The 20,155-nt window shown below is 39.4% G+C and overlaps 1 pseudogene; it reads left to right on the top strand.

Moving 5' to 3' along the window:
- The window catches only part of LOC138150753 (keratin-associated protein 4-4-like), a 72,933-nt pseudogene extending 53,023 nt beyond the window's left edge, over window positions 1–19,910 (top strand).
- Window positions 19,911–20,155: the final 245 nt, after the last annotated feature.

The raw sequence follows: 20,155 nt of genomic DNA, 5'->3' as shown, positions 1-20,155 counted from the left end.
AAAGAGAGATATTACTAAAATTCATGATATCTCACCGTTTTTGGAGGCCACACAAAAATTGATCAAATTCCATCTCTCAAGGCACAAAGAACCACGAAATGCGGAATCAGTTGTGGAACAAGAACTGAGAAAATTGTTATCCTGTTAATATTACCGTATGTTTTTTCCCCAAATCTTTCCATTATTGTTGCAGTAAATGCCTACCAAATATCTCCTGAAACGGTGCTTGCTATTACCTTTGACAGAATGATACAGAAAGTGCATGAACTCCTTGCATTGCTTCCTCAAAGATAAACTGTGAAACCTCTTCCTTTTTACTGCAATTTTCTCACCTATTTTGATGTTGTTTAGAGGCACAAAGTTCTGTCTGTCAAGGATGAAAGATCCGTTATTATATGAGTGGCCTCCTGATCCTGAATGGCTTTCTCTATAGTTACTGTGGACCGTGGGAAAAGAAAGAATCCAGGCCTAGACAACAAGGCCATCACCAGATGGTAGAACCTAGCAAGGTTGATATTCCACTGCCCTCGATTTTGAATATTCGGGACCCCCTGCAAACAATGAGGAGGAAGGAGTGTAAGGCAAGTGAAGAGATTTGAGCTATTTCCCAAAATATCCTAGTTCCGTTGGCGGATATCATGTCCTTAGCGAACTATTGCCTTGTCTATTCAAGTCATATCTTCGGAAGTCTCCAACATCAATGAAGTGAGTCACATTTATAGTTAGATTATCCCAAGTATTTCTGTTTAACATACTTTATCTGAATCATTATGAATCATGAAAAATTCAAAAAAGGCAAATTTGCTAAATCTGTTAGCTGAGTGAGTTCTCGAGGAAGAAGGTACATATTATTGGAGTAAAGGAACATGGCAAGTCAATGCTCTCGGCCAAAAAAAAAATAAAGCCCTCCTCTCCTCCCTCTCTCTGACATGGAGTTAACCTTGAGAGTGTCACAAATATGTCAGCCAATAATAAGCTGAAAGAGTTTCTAATGTGATGGATATTTACCAGGCATGACTCTAGGGACACACTGCCTACTCTTCCCACCAACGTAATAATGGTTCCATGAATGTCTTGCTTATACCAGGCATTGCACTTAGGATACAAAGATAAGACCCCAAAAAGTCATTGCCTACCAGAATTCGAATATATCCACTTCCAGTTGCCCAGGACTTTTGAATTATTTTTTATTGAAGGCATTAATCGACCTGACGATAGCAAAAGACAAGAAGCTAAGGAACAGGACTAATTACAGTGGAATGTGGTGAAAAAAGAGATATTACCAAAATTCATGATATCTCAACGTTATTGGAGGCCACACAAAAATCGTTCAAATTCCAGGTCTCAATCCACAAAGAACCACGAAATGCGGAATCAGTTTTGGAACAAGAACTAACTGAGCAAATTGTTATCCTGTTGATCTTACCATATGTTTTTTTTCCCCAAATCTTTCCATTATCATTGCAGTAAATGTCGACCAAATATCTCATGAAAGCATGTTTGCTATTATAGCCTTTGAGAGAATGATACAAGAAAGTGCATGAACTCCTTGGATTGCTTCCTGAAAGGAAACCTGTGTAACCTCTTTCCCTTTAACCGCAATTTCCTCACCTAATTTGATTATGTTTACAGGCAGAAAGTTCTGTCTTTCAATGCAGAAAGATCCATTATTATATGATTGTCCTCCTGATCCTGAACGGCTTTCTCCATAGCTACTGTGGACCGTGGGAAAAGAAAGAGTCCAGGCATGGACAACAAGGCCATCGCCAGATGGTAGAAATTAGCAAGTTGATATTACACTATCTTTGATTTTGAGTATTCAGGACCCCCTGTGAACCATGATGAGGAATTAGGGTAAGACAAGTGGAGAGATTTGAGCTATTCCTTAAAACATCCTAGTCCTAGTGGCAGATCTCATCTTTGTGAGTGAAGTGAGATAAAGCCACGGAAAGTTTGGGGAAAGATGAAAATGTTTGGAAGAGCCACTGTAGAGAGTAGGACAGTGAGTTAATAAGGTAGGTATAATAAGCAAAGAAGGCCCAGTTTAAAGTTGTTCAATATAAATGCAGTGGACCCAGTTAGAGTGCATATGTGTTTTTCTTCACCTTCATGCATGTAGGAGTGATGGTGGTGAAAGATGGGAATGATCTAAGGCTAAAGCAAGATGCAATTGATATGATAAAGGGAGTAGGGTTTCAAGAGAGATGGACAGGGTAGAGTGATTCAAATGCATTTTTATTAAGTCAGAACTCTGGAACATAGCTACTTAAAGCCACATTTTAATAGTAACTCCAGCTCAGCCTGATTTTGCTGTTCTTCTAAGTGCAATTTTATTGGGTTTATAGAAGTTAATGGGAAAAGAATTTATAATCTCCCACAAATGGGGCCATCCCTGCCTCCATCTCTGAGCATGCCAGTCCTCTCTTGGACTTCATGGTGTTTTAAAAAACAATTCTCTGACTGGCAGAGGAATTATCCCAAAGGGCTTCAGTTCAATTTGATTCACTTCAAATCAAATTTTAGTAAACACCAATTTTGTGCCAAGACCTGTGCTAGGCACAGACAATACAAAGGGAAAAGACAAAAACAATTCCTGCCCTCAAGGACTTTATGCTTTATCTGGAGCAAAACAATAAAAACACAGACAAACAACCAAAATAATAGAAAGTAAGGAGAAGTGTGTGTGTTTAGGTATAGTTATGTGCTGGATGGTTTTAGATAAATGTCTTATCATTTTAAGGAAAACTATATTGATTCCTATGCTCTCTAGTGTGTGTGTGTGTGTGTGTGTGTGTGTGTGTTTAACAAGAACAGGTGCTATATTTTGTCAGAAGCTTTTTCTGTATCTATTGAGATAGTCACATGATTTCTCTTAATTTTGTTATTGATGTGGGAAGTATGCTGATAGTTTTCCTAATACTGAATGGGTCCTGCATTCCTGGAATAAATCCCAACTTGTCCGAGTGTACTATTCTCCAGATAATTGCTAATATTTTATTTAAAATGTTTCCATCTGGCAGAGTCAAGATGGCGGAGTAGGAGCAGGACCTCCCTGCTGCTCTGGTTTCCACCTTCCCCAATCCATGTAAAAAGGGGAATCTAAACAAACTTTGAAGCTGCAGAACCCACAAAATGACACAGAGAAGCTAACCTCCTGCTGACAACAGGCCAGCAGGACCACAGGAATTGGCCAGCGCAGCTCTCTGGGAGCTGAGCCCAGACCAACGCCAAGGCTTTAGCCCCAGGGTGGGCCTGACCAGCCACAGGCCTGAGGGACTCCTGATCAGCAGCAGCTGTGGTCTTTTCCAGATTTATCACTACATAGATGTGAAGGACAAAGTGAGAGGTCAATGCAGTCTGGATTTTGGGACCCAGTAAGTGGGAGTACATAGCTTTTATCCCTGGGGCGAGACGCCACTGAGACGCTGGCACAGCCAGCCAGCTCCACCTGGCAGCTTCAGCTCCTGGCCTGCACAATGTAGGGTGACCAAGTACCAGTCTGAGGGGTAATCATTCTTGCTTTAACCTACTTGGATCTGGATTGCAGTTTAGGGTGGAGGTCCTGGGGTGTGTGACCAGCTTGCCAGAGCGTGTGGAGACATCAGAGAGGGTACCCATCTAATAACTCCAGCACCTGAGAAAACCCCAGCGTTTGGGACAAAAGCTCCCCTGTCTGGTGGCGGAGTCCTACTGTGGCAAAAAGCCCAGGGGTCAGGTGACTGAGGGGCAATATGACCATGCAAAGGAAACAAAGCAGACAGAAGATTCTAACATTACACCGCTATTTTGGGGACAAAAAGGAGCAAAGCATGGAACATGAGGAAGACAGTGAAGTCAGAACTCCTTCACCAAAAGCTTCAAAGGAAAATATGAGTTGGTTTCAGGCCATAGAGGACCTTAAGAAGCAGATAAGAGAAGTGGAGGAAAATTAGGGAGAGAAATGAGTGATGCAAGAAAATTTTGAAATGAGTGTCAACAGCCTGAATGAAGAAAATCACACCTTAAAAAACAGACTAACTCAAATGTCAAAGGAAGCTCAAAAAGGCAATGAGGAGAAGCATGCCTTAAAAAGCCAAATTTGCCAGATGGAAAAAGAATCTCAAAAGCTCAATGAAAAGAATCATTTTTTCAGAATTTGATTGGAGCAAATACATACATACATACATACATACATACATACATACATATATGCCTATATATGAGGGTATATGGGCACATGAATACATATGTGAATGTGTTTATACATGTTTAGAGGTATACATAGATAGAGGGCACAGGTCCGATTTAACAGGAAGGGATTATCCTTAAAAGGTGAAATTAAGAAGTGAGAGAGGAATATAAGGAGAGGAGATGGGGAGAGATAGAATGGGGTAAACTATCTCATATAGAAGAATGTATCAGAAATGCAATATTCACAATGCCTACGGAAATTGTAAATATGCTGACGTGGTTATCCACCACAAAATATATCAGGCTTGCTATATGGGGGAATAAGCTAGAACATTTATTAATATACCAAAAGACTGAGTCACAAAACCAGAAAGTCATAGCCATCGGAGTAGTTATGAATTTGGCACAGGTAGATAAAGTAGAAAGCACCCACATTCTCAAGCCTGTAAAACAGAACAGGCTACTTCAGGCAAAGGTCCTCCTCTCCCCACTCACAGCAACCACCCCGTGTCCAGGAAGCGTGCTCCCAGCAGCTCCGGCCCCTGGCAGTCCTCAGCAGGAGTCCTTAGCAGAAATTCTGGCTGACTCAAAAAGGGGTTTGGGCTTCCGCTGCCACTGTCTCTGCTGCTGCTGCCACCATCACTGCCATTGCTAGCCACCGCAGGAACTCTAGCTTGGCTTCCGTTTCCTCTTGCTCCTCCCCTTCCTGCTATGTCAGCAAGTCCAATGGGGCATGGAAGATCTTTAAATCCCATAACCCTTACATTTGTCCGCAAGATATTTCATGTCCCTTACTTGGCAAAAATACATTAGGAATAACTGGAGTCAACAAAATTTCACAACAATATAACAAGAATAGCACACAATAAACACAGAAAACCATATTTTAAGGTGGAGTTTGAGCACAAGCTCCCCATCATTGACCCCAACCCGAACAAATGGGGCCCAAAATCTTGTGGTAAGGGGTGAAGGTCTTCCATGGCTACTTGCTGCTGAAATCGGATATAGAGCTGTCCCTGTCCCAAGGGGTCCCATTTGAGAATTCATTTCTTAATATACTTGATGCCAGGTCCAAGGGTGACACATCACAGTTGCAGACAGGGGGTGACATCCAGCTTAAACTATCAGGCATCTGCAGGTGGAGGGTACCAAGCCTGCAGAAACAAATCTAGCAAACAAGGTGAACAGACAAAAAGTCAAGAAGAAGCAAAGAGACAATAACCAGACTATTGTAGCCTCACTCACCGTAGAATAAATGAGTTAAGGGTACAATTTTGTAATAATCATCTAGAGAATAAACAATAGTTACAGTGTTATCCCTCCCATCTGCTATAATCTCTGCAGCCTTTAGAACATAATCTGGCTTCCGTTTTACCCATACTTTAGCTCCTGATTTTATTCTATCAGTAGAACCAAATCCTTCAGTTCCTCTGACAGTTATTTAGGAAGGAGAGTCAGTTTTTACAAGTGCTATTGTTTTACAAGGGATGATAATCACTTGAACTATCCTATCATTTTCACGAATCTGTATGGGCCCTTCAACCTAAATTATGGAATGTTACAACAATTTCTCCTTGATATGAATCTATTGATATGAATCTAGATATGAATTTATATGAATCTATTACTCCAGCCAATACATTTATTCCTTGAGCTGCTAATCCTGATTTGGGTAAAATCTGTCCAAAGTGATTTTAAAGGATTCTTATGCATATCCTAGTGTTGATTTTTCTCATTTCTTTTGTGTCCAATCAAAAGTCCTCTAAACAATGTAAATCATACCCCACCGAACCAGGTCTTCCTGGGTACGGTTTTGGGACATCTGCCCTCAAGGTCCAATACTCAATATTTGGGATCTTATGTGTCTGTTGTTTTCTAATTTGCAGATTTGGGGTCATCATTCTGGCTAGAGGTGTACTTCCCCCCAATGGTCTATTATTCAAATAATGCAAAGCCACGAACAAATTATCCTTCCAGTTTTGATATGAATTATTGGAACTTAACTTCCTCAACTGTTCTTTCAGTAATCCATTCATTTTTGAATTAACCCAGATACTACTGGATAATATGGAATAGGATATACCCATTCTATATTGTTTAGTATACAATACTTCTTCATTTCATTGCCTTTGAAGTGTGACCCATTGTCACTTTGAATCTGCATTGGGGTTCCATAATATAGATTTATGAGATCTAGAGTTTTACAAGTGTTTTTCTGCGTTGCATTCTTATAAGGATAAGCCACTAGTACACCTGAATAGGTGTCAACACAAGTACATATAAATCTGAATCGTTTATCCAGTGGTGGTGGACCAATATAATCTATTTGCCAGATTTGGGCTGGGACTTTTCCTCTTGCTACCTCTCCAGTTACTACCCGAGGAACAGATCGCTCCTTTTCCAATTGACATATATGACATTCTTCTGCTATCTGTTTTAACAGTGAATGAGAGATACTAATACCTAGATCTTGTGCCCACTGGTGTGTGGCCTGGACCCCAAAATGGCCTTCTGTTTGGTGGACCCATTTTGCTAATTCCGGATCATCAGTTGTTGTCAAAGTAGGGACAGTATGTTCAGTAGCAATCTTTGCCAGTCGATCAGCATGAGCATTGTATTCACGTTCTGGTGTGGTGAGGGCCACATGAGCATCTATATGAAAAACTGACAAGTCAGTGACCAAAGACATGTTCTAGATATCTTCCCATAATTCTTTGTCCCAGACTTTTTTGCCATGAATTTCCCAATTTTCATTTTTCCACATGGGCATCCATGTAGCCAACCCATTAGCTACTGCCCATGAATCAGTGAATTTATGACACTGTCCTCCTTATTCTATTTTGATGGCTTGATATACTGCCATAAGTTCAGCATATTGGTTACTTGCACCTATCCCAGTACTTTCCAAAGTCCTTCTAGTACATGGGTTATAGGCCACTGCTTTCCAATGTCTTTTTTGCCCCAAATATTTTGCTGTCCCATCAGTAAACCACGCATGTCTCTTTTGTTCCTCAGTTAATACAGCATATCCCTCATTCCATTTTACAGTGGACTGTATCAACTGTTGCTTTGGCTCAGGGGGTGTGTCATTCCTCTCAATTTCTATGTTTGCTATAGATTCATGTAGAGCAGAGACACCGCTTTTGCCTGTTTTCACTCTATTTTGAATATACCACTTCCATTTGATTATAGTAGCCTCTTGGGCATGTCCAATTCTGTGAGAAGCTGGGGTACTCATTACCCAGGTCATAATTGGGATTCCAGGTCTTAATATCACTTCATGGCCCAGAGTCAGTTGTTCAGTCTCCACCAAAGCCCAATATGCAGCTAACAACTGCTTTTCAAAAGGTGTATACTGGACTCCAGATGAAGGGAGTTTCCTTCACCAAAATCCCAAAGTTACATTTCGGCTTTGTTGTTTTTGCCATAAGTTCCAGTTTGCATTATCATCTTGTACAGTCTCTTGCAATTCCACTGGACCATTTTGCATGGGCCACAAATCGACGGCCAATTGTATGGCAGCTTTGGCTTCTTCAAAAGCTTTACTCTGCTCAAGTCCCCAATCGAATTCATATTTCTTCCGTGTGACCCTATATAAAGGTTTTAACATCTGTCCCAAATGTGGAAATGGTGCTCCAGTATCCAAACAATCCTATGAGCTTTAGGGCCTCCTTTTTATTGGTAGAGGTAGGAAAATCCTGAATCTTGTGTCGGGCTTGAGGAAGAATTCCCGTAGCCCCTTGTTCCATCATATGCCCCCAAATTTCACATTTTGAGCTGGTCCTTGAACCTTTGCAGGGTTAATTTCCCATCCTTTACTTTTCATATGCTCAATTAGAAGCTTCAAACTCCTTTCACTTCTTTCGCATCTTTTCCCTGTGTCATGATATCATCAATATAGCAGTAATCTGTACACCAGGTAGCTTTAATTAATCCAACTGTTCAGCCACAATCCTGTGACAAATAGTGGGGCTATGTATGTACCTTTGTGGCAAGAGGGTGAAAGTATATTGTCTACCCTGCCAAGTGAAATCGAATTGGTCCCATTGTTTAGGGTCTATTGGGATGGTGAAGAAGGCATTTGCCAAGTCAATAGCTGCTTACCAAGTCCCATCATATGTCTGGATCCTTTCTATTAAGTTGATGGTATCTGGAACAGCAGCATACAAAGTAGGAGTCACCTTATTCAACTGTCTATAATCCACAGTCCTTCTCCATTTCCTATCTGATTTTCTTATTGGCCAGACAGGATTATTCCATCTTGTGGTTGTAGGGACTAACACTCCTACTTCAACATATTCCTTTATAGTAGTGGTAATTTCATCTTGCCCACCTGGCACATGATACTGTTTTAAAGTAATTACTTCAGAAGGTTCAGGTAAAGTGATTGGGTCCATTTTTAGTTTTCCCACTAAAACTGTACTAATTCCTATCTTCCTCATAGCAAATTGGTATCTCCCTTCAGGTAAATTCAGAGTCATGCCTCTCAATACATCTATTCCAATGATGTATTCAGGAATGTGTACAACAACCACAGTATATTCTTTCTTAGGTAACTGCCCAATTTTCATTGTTATTTTAACTTGTCTGGCTGATATTTCAGCCCCTTCTAGACCTCTGATGGTAATAGGCGTTCCATGTTTAAACTTATCAGGGTTTCCATAGATAAGTGTGGCCACAGACCCAGGATCAAGCAGTGCCCTAGTCACAGTAGTTGATGCATTCTTCCAATATATTGTTAAACCAATATGGGGTCTGCAATCTCTTCTGCATATTTCTTTTATCTGGGCTGGGGCTTGGCCTATCTCCTATTCCCCCTGAAGGTGGGACAAACTTGGATACAAAGATTCAGATTCAGAAATATCTGCAGGGGTGGTTCCTGCTTCCTTATTCATTCTAATGCTAAGTACCTTTTCTTGGTACAGCTTATGCAGCTCTTTAGTTGGAATACCATCTATTCTTCTAAAATCCACCCCTGCTCTTAATAGAAGAGTAAACAGTTCCTTTCTTGTTGGTCTATTTTGTCTCTAAATCCTCTGGCTGTTTACTCTTCTCTCTCAAGGCAATTTGTCTTTTTCCTATTCCCCTAAATCACTTAATTGTGAAATCTTATCCAGCACCTCTGAAAGAGGGTGCCCTATTTCTCCAATTAATAGAGTCAGAATTAGGTGCTTATGTGCAGGAGGAGCTGTCTTCACTATGATATTTCTATGAGGAACTCCTAGGGGGGTATCATAATATGCATTTGTATCTCTAATCAGGATAGCAGTTTTCATTACCTCCTCCTTTAGCTTTCTCATACAGTCTCTAAGTGAGTACCAGGGTCTGTCTCCCCTAGGCCACATAGATTCAGTAGGATATTGCTTTTTACATCCCTCTGCAGCTAAGGCTAGCAGATGAGTTTTGTTGTTACCTCCTTGCATATGGTGATCCCTAAAAGCTTGGTGTACAAAAGGATTCTGACTAATACTTATGAATTTTAAACAGTCCTCATTGTCCAGTGTTATTCCTCCAGTGCCTTCATCGGTGATTCTTACTATCCAAGACACTAAAGACTCCACCATTCTTTGGGTGAATCTACTCAATATATCAGTGATCTCCTGTTGAGTGAAATCCTCAATTATCTCCCTGGACTCTGTTTTGCCCTGGTGGTTCTCCTGTCTTCTTCTTCGTATGGGGATAGCTTCTACATTAGAAGACTCCTCATCTAACCTTGCTCCATTCTCCTCACACACATTCTCCTGGAACCTGTCAGGGCAACTCTGCCCAGCCTGTACAAAAGCTGCATGCACATTCCTTCTGCTAATTTTTGCTTCCTTTTAGCTACATGAACAGTAGATTGCTCCTGGACCACATGAGTCCCTCCAGTTAGCTCTTCTGAATGCTGTGACACAGAAGAATCCTCAGGCAAACCAGCTGACTCCCTAGCCATCTGAGCTCTTTCCTCCAGCAGCTTATCCCTACTTTTACACATAAGGCGATAACTTGTTAGCAGCACCCAGCCTCTCCTGCACACTCCTGCTAGTTCTTTGCCTGGTTCTATGGGTATTCCTTGCAAACATCTTTCCAAATCTCCAGGTTCTCCCTCTTTTAGCCTTCGTTCCCAGTTTTCACTGGGACCTGTGCTTTTGGCCTATTCTCTGGCTAGAGAGGAATAAGGCAAATCCTCCCATCCTGGAATAGCCATTTCTCCCTCTAAAGCCCCACTGCTTCCAAATAGAGGCCTGACATTTTGTGATCCCATCCTGGTCACCAAATGTATCAGCAATGCAATATTCACAATGCCTACGGAAATTGTAAATATGCTGATGTAATTATCCATCACAAAATATATCAGGCTTACTATATGGGTGAATAAGGTAGAAAATTTATTAAAATATCAAAAGACTTAGTCCCAAAACCAGAAAGTGAAAGCCATCAGAGTAGTTATGAAATTGGCACAGGTAGATAAAGTAGAAAGCACCCACATTCTCAAGCCTTTAAAACAGAACAGGCTACCTCAGGCAAAGGTCCTCCTCTCCCCACTCACAGCAACCACCCAGCGTCCAGGAAGCACGCTCCCAGCAACTCCGGCCCCTGGCAGTCCTCAGCAGGAGTCCTTAGCAGAAATTCTGGCTGACTCAAAAAGGTCTTCGCGCTGCCTCTGCCACTGCCTCTGCTGCTGCTGCCACCCTCACTGCCACTGCTAGCCACCACAGGAACTCTAGCTTGGCTTCTGCTTCCTCTTCTCCGCCCTTTCCTGCTACATCAGCAAGTCCAATTGGGCATGAAAGATCTTTAAATCTGATAACCCTTACAACAGGTCTTTCTCCATCTTCTATGATCTCTTTGGTATACAACCCTAGAAGTTGTATTGCTGAGTCAAGTGGTATTCATAGCCCTTTGGGCATAGTTCCAGATTGCCCTTCACAGAGGTCGAATCAGTTCACAACTCCACCAACAATGCATTAGTGTTCCAATTTGTGCACATTCTCTCCATCATTTATTATTCTCCTGTTTTGTGGCCTTAGCCAATCTGACAGGTGAGATGTGGTACCTCAGAGCTCTTTTGAGTTGCATTTCTCTAATAAATAGTGATTTAGAGCATTTTTTATGTGCTTATGGATATCTTTAATTTCTTCCTCTGTAAACTGCCTGTCCATATCCTTTGACCATTTTTCAATAGAGGAATGACTTGTAATCTTACAGATCCTTTTGTTTTTTTTTATTCAAAGGCTTTATTAACTTCTAGTTTACATCATTCATTTCTATAAGATTTTGAGTTACAAATTTTCTCCCCTTTTTTCTCCTACCCACCTCCCTAAAATACCCCCTCCTCCAATCGGCTCTCTCCCATATCTTTTTCCATACCCCCTACGACTTTCCAGTAGGGTATGGTGGATCTCTGTGCCCCAGTGCCTGTATGTCTTATTCCCCAGTTACATGTAAAATAATATTAATAATAGTGTATATACATATATATATACATATATATTTAACATTTATTTTAAAACTTTGAATTTCAGATTCATTCTCTTTCTCCCTTGTTGCCCACCCTTACTGGGAATATAAGCAATTCTTTATAAGTTGTACCTGTGTAGCTATGCAAAACATTTCCACAGTGGATATATTGTAAAAGACTGACCTGACTATATTTCCGTCCCTCCTAGGTGGCTCCCACTTGTTCTATTCTCTACTTTGATCCTGTCCCTTTTCAAAAGTGGGTGCTTCCAACTTCACTCTCCCCCAGCCTGTCTGCCCTTCCATCATCCCCCCTCTCATCCCCTTCCCCCCTACTCTCCTGTAGTGTAAGATACCCTATTTAGTGTGTATATTATTCCCTCCCTAAGCCAAATTCTATGAGAATAAAGTTGACCCATTCCCTTTTGTCTTACTGTTCTTCCCCTCCATTGTAATCATTTTCCCTTGCCTCTTCTCTATGAGATAGTTTACCCCATTCTCTCTCTCCCCATCTCCTCTCATTATGTTCCTCTCTCACCTCTTAATTTCACTTTTTAAGTATCATCCCTTCCTATTAAATTGGTCTTTGTTCCTTCTATCCATGTATACCTGTACATATATACACACATTCACATATGTATTCATATCCCCATATACCCTCCTATATAGGCATATATATGTATGTATACATAAATATATAGGCTTATATTCTCTTCAACTATTCTCATACTGAGAAAAGTTTTGTAAGTTACGATTATCGCTTTTCCATGTAGGAATGTAAATAGTTCAACTTTGATCAGTTCCTTATGATTTCTTTTCCCTGTTTACCTTCTCATGCCTCTCTTGCTTCTTGTATCTGAATGTTAAATTAAAAGGATTGGGACTGGATAAATTGAGTGTTTTTTTAAGATAATGAGACAGACATGTTTGTCAGAATTGAGGAAATAGACATCAGAGATCAAGATATTGAAGATACAGGGGATGTTATAAGGAGGCAATATGCTCATCAACATGAAATGGAATGAAATTAATTGACCTTGACCAAAAGGTTCATATTTTCATGTGAGACAAAAAATGAAAGACGAGATAGTGGGGAGAGGCATTTCACTAATATAAAATTATAAGTAACTAAGAAAAGGAAGTTCTTCATGAATGACCTCAGGAAATAATTTTCAGAAAAGAGAATAGATTATGGGGAGCTATGAAAAATTTAAGGAGGGCTGTAAAGACTTCAGAAAAAAACTAGAACCTATTTGACTTGGTCTAATATAAAAGTATATCCAAAATGTCAATAAGTTGTTATCAGATGATTATGAGCTCAATATTACCCAGAAAAGAAGTATGGATTCTACATGCTGCTAGATGGTATCTTGAAGATATCTAGTCTGACTTGGAATAATCTAACAGATAATTGAAATCATATTATTTTTAGGAATTTCAAGTGCTGAAGATGGCAGAATGGTAGCAGGAAATTCTGTGACCTCCCCCCACAACCACCTCAAATACCTATAAAATGTGACTGAACAAATTTTAGAGTTACAGAACCCACAAAATTACAGGCAGAAACAGATCTCCTGCTGAAAGTAGCCTGAGAGGCTGACAGGAAGGGTTCATCAGAGCACACTGGGAGCCAAGCCCAGTCAGTCCTGAGTGAGCTGCACAATTTTGGCCCAAGGGAGGCAGTGGTGGCCAGAACAAACTCCAAGAGAGTGAATCAATAACAGCTGTGGTGGTTTCGGAATTATTCAACCCATAAATGACAAAAAGAATGTAAAAGGTCAGTTGGAACTCTGTTGTAAAGGAAGGGTGTGGTCCCACCCTGCCCACAGGGTGAGAGGTGGCTGAGGTATGGAGGCTGCAGGGGCTGCCATGTGGCCACCTCAAGAGCTTCTGGGGTAATCTGGGGGGATCAAGTGACCATTCTGAGGGTAATTGCTCTTGCTTTGATCTGCTTGGATCTTGGTTGCTTTCTTGGGCCTGGTCCTGGGGTGAAATTGCCAGTTTGCCAGTGTGGTGTCTGTAGAGAGGGCACCCTCCTCAGACCTCTGAAAACATTTGCAAAAACCCCAGTGATAAAGGACAAAGCACTCTGCTGTGATAACGAGCTCAAAAGTCAAGTAATTGACTGGCAGCAGGAGAAAGCAGAGGAAGCAAAGCAAGCAGAGCAATTAAATCTTGCTTTCCTTTTGGGGGACAAAATTTGAGGATCAAAGCATGGAATGGGAGGAAGACAATGAAGTCAGAATTCCTGCATCAAAAGCTTCCAAGGAAAATATGAAGGAGCTCAAGAAGGATTTTGAAGATCAAATAGGAGAAGTATAGGAAAAACTGGGAAGACAAATGAGGATGATGCAAGAAAATCATGAAAAGAGAGTCAGAAAGCTGACTGAAGAAAATAATACCTTAAAAATAGACTAACTTGAATGACAAAAGAGGCCCCAAAAGAGAGAGTGAGGAGAAGAATGCCTTAAAAAGCTGAATTTGCCAGATGGAAAAAGAATCTCAAAAGCTCACTGAGGAGAACCATTGCTTCAGAATTAGATTGGAGCAAATGGAAGCTAATAACGTTATGAGAAATCAAGATGCTGTTAAACAGATCCAAACAAATGAAAGAATAGGAGGCAATATGAAATATCTCATGGGAAAAACCACTGACTTGGAAAATAGATCCAGGAGAGATAATTTAAAAATTATTGGTCTACCTGAAAGCCATGATTAAATTAAGAACCTAGAAATCATCCTCCAGGAAGTTCTCAAAGAAAACTGCCCTGATGTTTTAGAACCAGAGGGCAAAATAGAGGTTGAAAGAATCCACCGATCACCTGCTGAAGAAGATCCCAAAAAGAAAACTCTTAGAAATATCATAGCCAGGTTCCAGAATTCCCAGATTAAGGAGATAATATTACAAGCGGCCAGGAAGAAACAATTTGAATATTGTGGAAAAACAATCATGATAACATAAGATCTAGCAGCTTCTACATTAAGGAATCAGAGGGCTTGGAATTCGATATTACAGAGGTCAAAGGGGCTAGGATTAAAACCAAGAATCACCTACCCAGCAAAACTGAGTAGAGTGTTTCAGGGGAAAATATGGTCATTCAATGAAATAGAGGACTTTCAAACATTATTGGGGGGAAAAACATAGGTGAATAGAATATTTGGCTTTCATATACAAGAAGCAAGATAAGCATGAGAAGGTAAGTATGGAAAAAGAAATCATAAGGAACTTATTAAAATTGTACTATTTACATTTCTATGTGGTAAAACAATAATGCTAACTCATAAGACTTTACTCAATATGAGGATAGTTGAAGGGAATATATACGTATATATGTTTATATAAGAGGGTATGTGTGCATATAAATACATATGTGAGTGTGTATGCATGTGTGTACACCTATACATAGACAGATGGCACAGGATCAGTTGAATAGGAGGGGATGATATCTAAAAAAAATAAAATTCAGAAGTGAGAGAGAAATATAATGAGAGGAGATAGGAAGAGATAGAATAGGGTAAATTATCTCATATACAAGATGCAAGAGAAAACTGTCACAATGGAGAGGAAGAACAGGAAGGCAAAAGGGAATGGGTCAACCTTACTCTCATTGAACTAGCTTAATGATGGAATAACATACACACTAAATTGGGTATCTTATCCTACAGGAAAGTAGGGGGGATGATAGAAAGCAGGGAAGTTTGGAGCGGGAGGGTAGTTAGAAGAACACACTTTTGAAAAGGGACAGGGTCAAAGTAGAAAATAGAATAAGTGGGGGCGTGGGATAGGATAGAGGGAAATATAGTCATTCTTTCACAATATATCTATATGGAAATGTTTTGCATAACTACACATATATAGCCTATACTGAATCACTTTTCCTGCCAGTAGGGTTGGGTAATGAAGGAAAAAGGGAAAGAATCTAAAAATCAAAGTTTTAAAATCAAATGTTAAAAAATATTATTGTTTTTATTATTATCATTATTATTTTACATGCAACTAGGAAATAAGATATACAGGCACTGGGGTATAAAAATCCATCTTGCCCAACTAGAAAGTCAAAGGGGGAATTTGGGGGGTGGGATATAAGATAGGGCAGATTGCAGGTAGGGGTATTTAGTAAAATCACTATTTTGGGGTGGGGTAGGAAAATATGGGGAGAAAATTTGTAACTCAAAATCTTCTGGAATTGAATGTTTAAAACTAAAAAAAAATAAACAAATTAAGCAAAAAATAAAGTAATGCAAAAAAAGTGGAAAAAAAAGAAAAAGAATTTCAAGTACCTTATCAACTTTGTAGTATAAATCCCCATGTATACTACTGATGAAACAGAAAAGTGTTACCTTGACTCAATTTGATTAATTTAGCACAAAAAGCTAAAATTGTGAATAATAGAAGTTTGAGCATAGACAATTATAAGCGATGAGATACCTTTTTATTCATTCATTATTGAAAAAGTGACTTTTTCATGGATAGATACAAAGATAGGCAGACAGACAGACAGAGATAGATAGATTGATTGATAGTAGATAGATAGATGATAGATAGATAGATAGATAGATAGATGATAGATAGATAGATAGATAGATAGATAGATAGATAGATAGATAGATAGATAGATAGATAGATAGATAGATAGATAGATAGATAGATCCAAATGTGTTCTGGAGACAAGAGTTAACCCAGTTATTCATAATTATGGTGTAGTTGTAACTGGAATATCTTGAATATTTCCATTTAATGAACTGCAATAGAGTTATAGAACAAGGAAAGATTCAAAAATTGGAAATTTAAATAATCTGGGAGATGACTGACTTTCATATGGAGAATTTACACATTAATGAAGCATTTCATATAAAATTACTCTCTGTTCTATGGTAACAAAGCTTCTTTTGCTTCATTCTTCCCTGAAAGTGATTTTGGTGACAAATTGAACAAATTGACAATTGAAACACCTATTGTGTGCAAGTCATTGTACTTGGGACACAAAGACAACACAAAAAATCCCCAAACAATTTCCTTCACAAAGTCAAATATTATAATTTATAACCCCAATGAATTTTTAAAATTATATACCCTTAATCACTGTCCTCCTCACCTGCCTTCTGGATCGTTGTGAAGACCTTTTAATTAGTTTCCCTTGCCTCAAGTTTTGACCTTCTCCAATATATCCTCAACATAAACATCAAAATTATTTTCCTGGAGTACAAAGTCTGACCATGACAACCTCATTTTTATCCCTTCCTTATTACTATAGAATCAAATATAAATTTCTCTGCCGAGTACATATAAATCTTTTCACAACTTGGTCCCTGCCTACTTTTTCACATTTCATACATATTAATCCTCATGTATACTTCATAATCCAGTCATGCTCAGGCAAACAGCATTCCTTCTCCTACCTCCATATCTTTATATTGGAGATCCTCATGCCTGGAATGTCCTCTCATATCACCTCTGCCTCCTGTTATACCAATTTTCCTTCAAAACTTAGATGAAGCACTATTCATTGCAGAAAGTCTTTTGTGGTCTCACAAAATACTAGTGCCTCCTTCTTCATATCTATCTTGTATATGATTTGCTTATGTTTTTTATACATGTTTTTATCCCCTGTTATTACAGTTAGAAAAACTGGTATTATTTTCTGGTATATATAAATATTTTGAACACAGAATAAATAAATAAGTAAAAAAAACTGGAAGTATATTTCCCGTGGTTAGTATGAAATTCTTCAGGCTCTTTTTACCCTTGAACTAAAGTGGAGCTATAGTTTGATGCTGTTGCTTTTTCCTTTCATTTTGGAGGGGAAAAACTCAAGGAAGGATCTTGGGTGATTGAAAACACTAGCTGGCAAAGATGAGATCTGACATTGAGAACAGGGTTAAGAAAAGATGATAGTTTGTGAAGCTATCACGCAGCAAGGTAGTACAGTCACCATGCCATCCCTATTTCCTAGGCATATATTATTTTCCACAAAAAGAATGAAAAATCCTTGAAGACAAGTAAAATTAAAAGTTTCTGTCTATGAATTCACAGCACATAGCCCAGTATCTTTTCATGTACTGTATGATGTGTTCTATTATTGCTTATAAAACAAATGAATGAATCCAAGGAAAAAAGAGAAGAAACTTAAAAAAACCCTCTATTTTATTGAATTTTTTTTTAAAAAGACACTAGCAAATGCAGGTATATGCAATTATTTTCATGGTGGTCTATCTTTTCTTGGTAAATCTTTTAAGTACTAGAGCAATACAAGAAGATCAAATATCTTATGAAATAATTTTTGTTACTGTCTTTGAGAGAACAATACAAACTACGCCACCAACTTCTTTGTTTGCTTCTTTAAGGAAAACCTGTGAATCCCCTTTCCATTTAACTACAACTACTTCCTCTATTTTCTTTACAGTCATAATGTTCTGGCTGTCATGACTGAAAAATCCATCAAAGTGAGTGACTTTTCAGGGTTAAGCTTCTTCCTCCACAGTTACTTTAGCCCCTAGAAAAAAGAAAAAAAAAAGTCCAAGTATCAGCTATAAGACCATTCCAAAATGGTGGAAGCTACCAATGTTTATGCCCCAGTGACATAATATTTGTATAGCCAGGATCACCTACATACCATGGAAAGGCATTACAGTAGAACAAGTAGAGGGATTTAACTGTGGTCCAAAAATCCTAATCACAGTCTAAGATACTATCTCCAAGTATTCACTTCTCGATTTTACTTGTCTTTTCTGAAATCTCCATCTTTAATCATTCACAAAAAAAGAACACTGAAAATATTATAAATGACATCTCATGTTCATTTCATGATCATGATTCTGGAATCTATGGAAATGCTTTCAAAGTTCCCTTTGGTAATATCATCGGTGCCATGTGAATCAGCAGGAGTGAATAACCATCACCAGGACTGACAAGCCTGAGGAAGTAATTTGTCTCATAATAGCTATGGGATTTGGGAAGAAAGAAGACTTCTTCATTATTCATATAGGACACCTTTTCTTTGATCTACATTTTAGTCAGCATCATAGGTTATATGCAATTAATCTAGGTGTCTCATGTGGTTTATAGGGAAGTATTTTGCAATGGGACACACAAAGTATTCTCATTCCTTGTGAATAAAACACACCATGAGTCATGGAATAATGCACAAAAATGTATAATAACCTAGAATATTGAGGCGAGGTTGCCACACGATTGACCTGAACTTGAACGAGACAAGATAATAACACAAATGATGATCCAAGAGAGGGAAATATAATGAGATTATTAATCCCAAAAGATGAAGGGAAATGTAGTTGCTCTCACGAGAAAAATATATTATTTAATGGGATGTTCACTTTTCCATCATGATAAACAGTAACAAGGAAATACTCTAAAATTGCTGAAAGCAATTTTTCATGGGGGTATATAGCTTATATTTTTCCCTTGTGAATAAAGTCCCCATGAGTCATGGAATATTTTGCAGAAAACATAGATGTACAATCACTCAAACATTGCTGTCAGGATATAACAGGATTGCCCCTAAGTTGAATAAGGCAGGAAATTGGTTTAATACCTAAGGCAAGAAGAAAACACAAATGATGACCCTAGAAGGAAGAAAAGAAATTAATGAGATGGTGAACTCTAAAATATCAAGAAAAAAGTAATTTCTTTCCTGAGTAAAATAAATTATTTAATTGGATGTTCACTTCTCCATCATGATAAAAAAGAACAAGGAAATACTCTAAAAGTGCTGACAGCAGTTGTTCGTGGGCGGAGGTGGTGGTATATAAGAAGCCTGGGGGATAAGAAGTGTTTCACACTCAAGTCAATCCCCATCCTTGAAAGAAAGCTGGAGGTTCCATCCCGTGACACCATGGTCAATTCCCGTTGTGGCTCCATCTGCTGTGAATGGAGCTGTGGTCAGGAAGTCCGTGAGGAGGCGTGATGTGTCCCCAGCTTCTGCCGTCCCAGCTGCTGCAGATCCAACTGCTGCCAGTCTGTGTGCTGCCAGCCATCCTGCTGCCAAAAGACTTGTTGCCTCCCAGCTTGCTGTGTGACCAGCTGTTGCCAGCCCTGCTGCCGGCCCAGCTGTTGTCGTCCAGTGTGTTGCCAGACCACTTGCTGTAGAACCACGTGCTGCCTCCCCAACTGCTGTATTTCCAGCTGCTGCCGACCAAGGTGATGCCAGTCCGTTTGTTGCCAACCGACCTGCTTCCTCCCTTCCTGGTGCCAGTCTAGTTGCTGCCGCCCCAGCTGCTGTGTGTCCAGCTGCTGCCAGACCTGGTGCCGTCCAGCCTGCTGTGGTTCCTCCTGCTGCTGAGCACCCAGATTATCATCCATTTCCCACACCATCTTGCCTTTTCTAAGAAATACCCCTATTTCTTTTCATCTATGACATCATCTACAAAGAGGAAACATGTTGATACCAATCTTCTATGAGACAGGGATGAAAATTTCATTCCTTGGCATACATATGTCTCATCTGCTTCTGTTGCCTTCCTTTTCCCTCCTCTTCCAAACATGAATCAGCTATAAATATTGAATGTGGTGATTACAAAGGGACTA

Source organism: Petaurus breviceps, unplaced genomic scaffold (assembly GCF_028583685.1).
Source record: "Petaurus breviceps papuanus isolate PSGF00001 unplaced genomic scaffold, PetGlider_PUasm1.0 90887, whole genome shotgun sequence".
NCBI classification, from domain to species: Eukaryota; Metazoa; Chordata; class Mammalia; order Diprotodontia; family Petauridae; genus Petaurus; species Petaurus breviceps.
The sequence above is the reverse complement of the archived record's forward strand: the minus strand, read 5'-3'. Positions and strand labels throughout refer to the sequence as shown.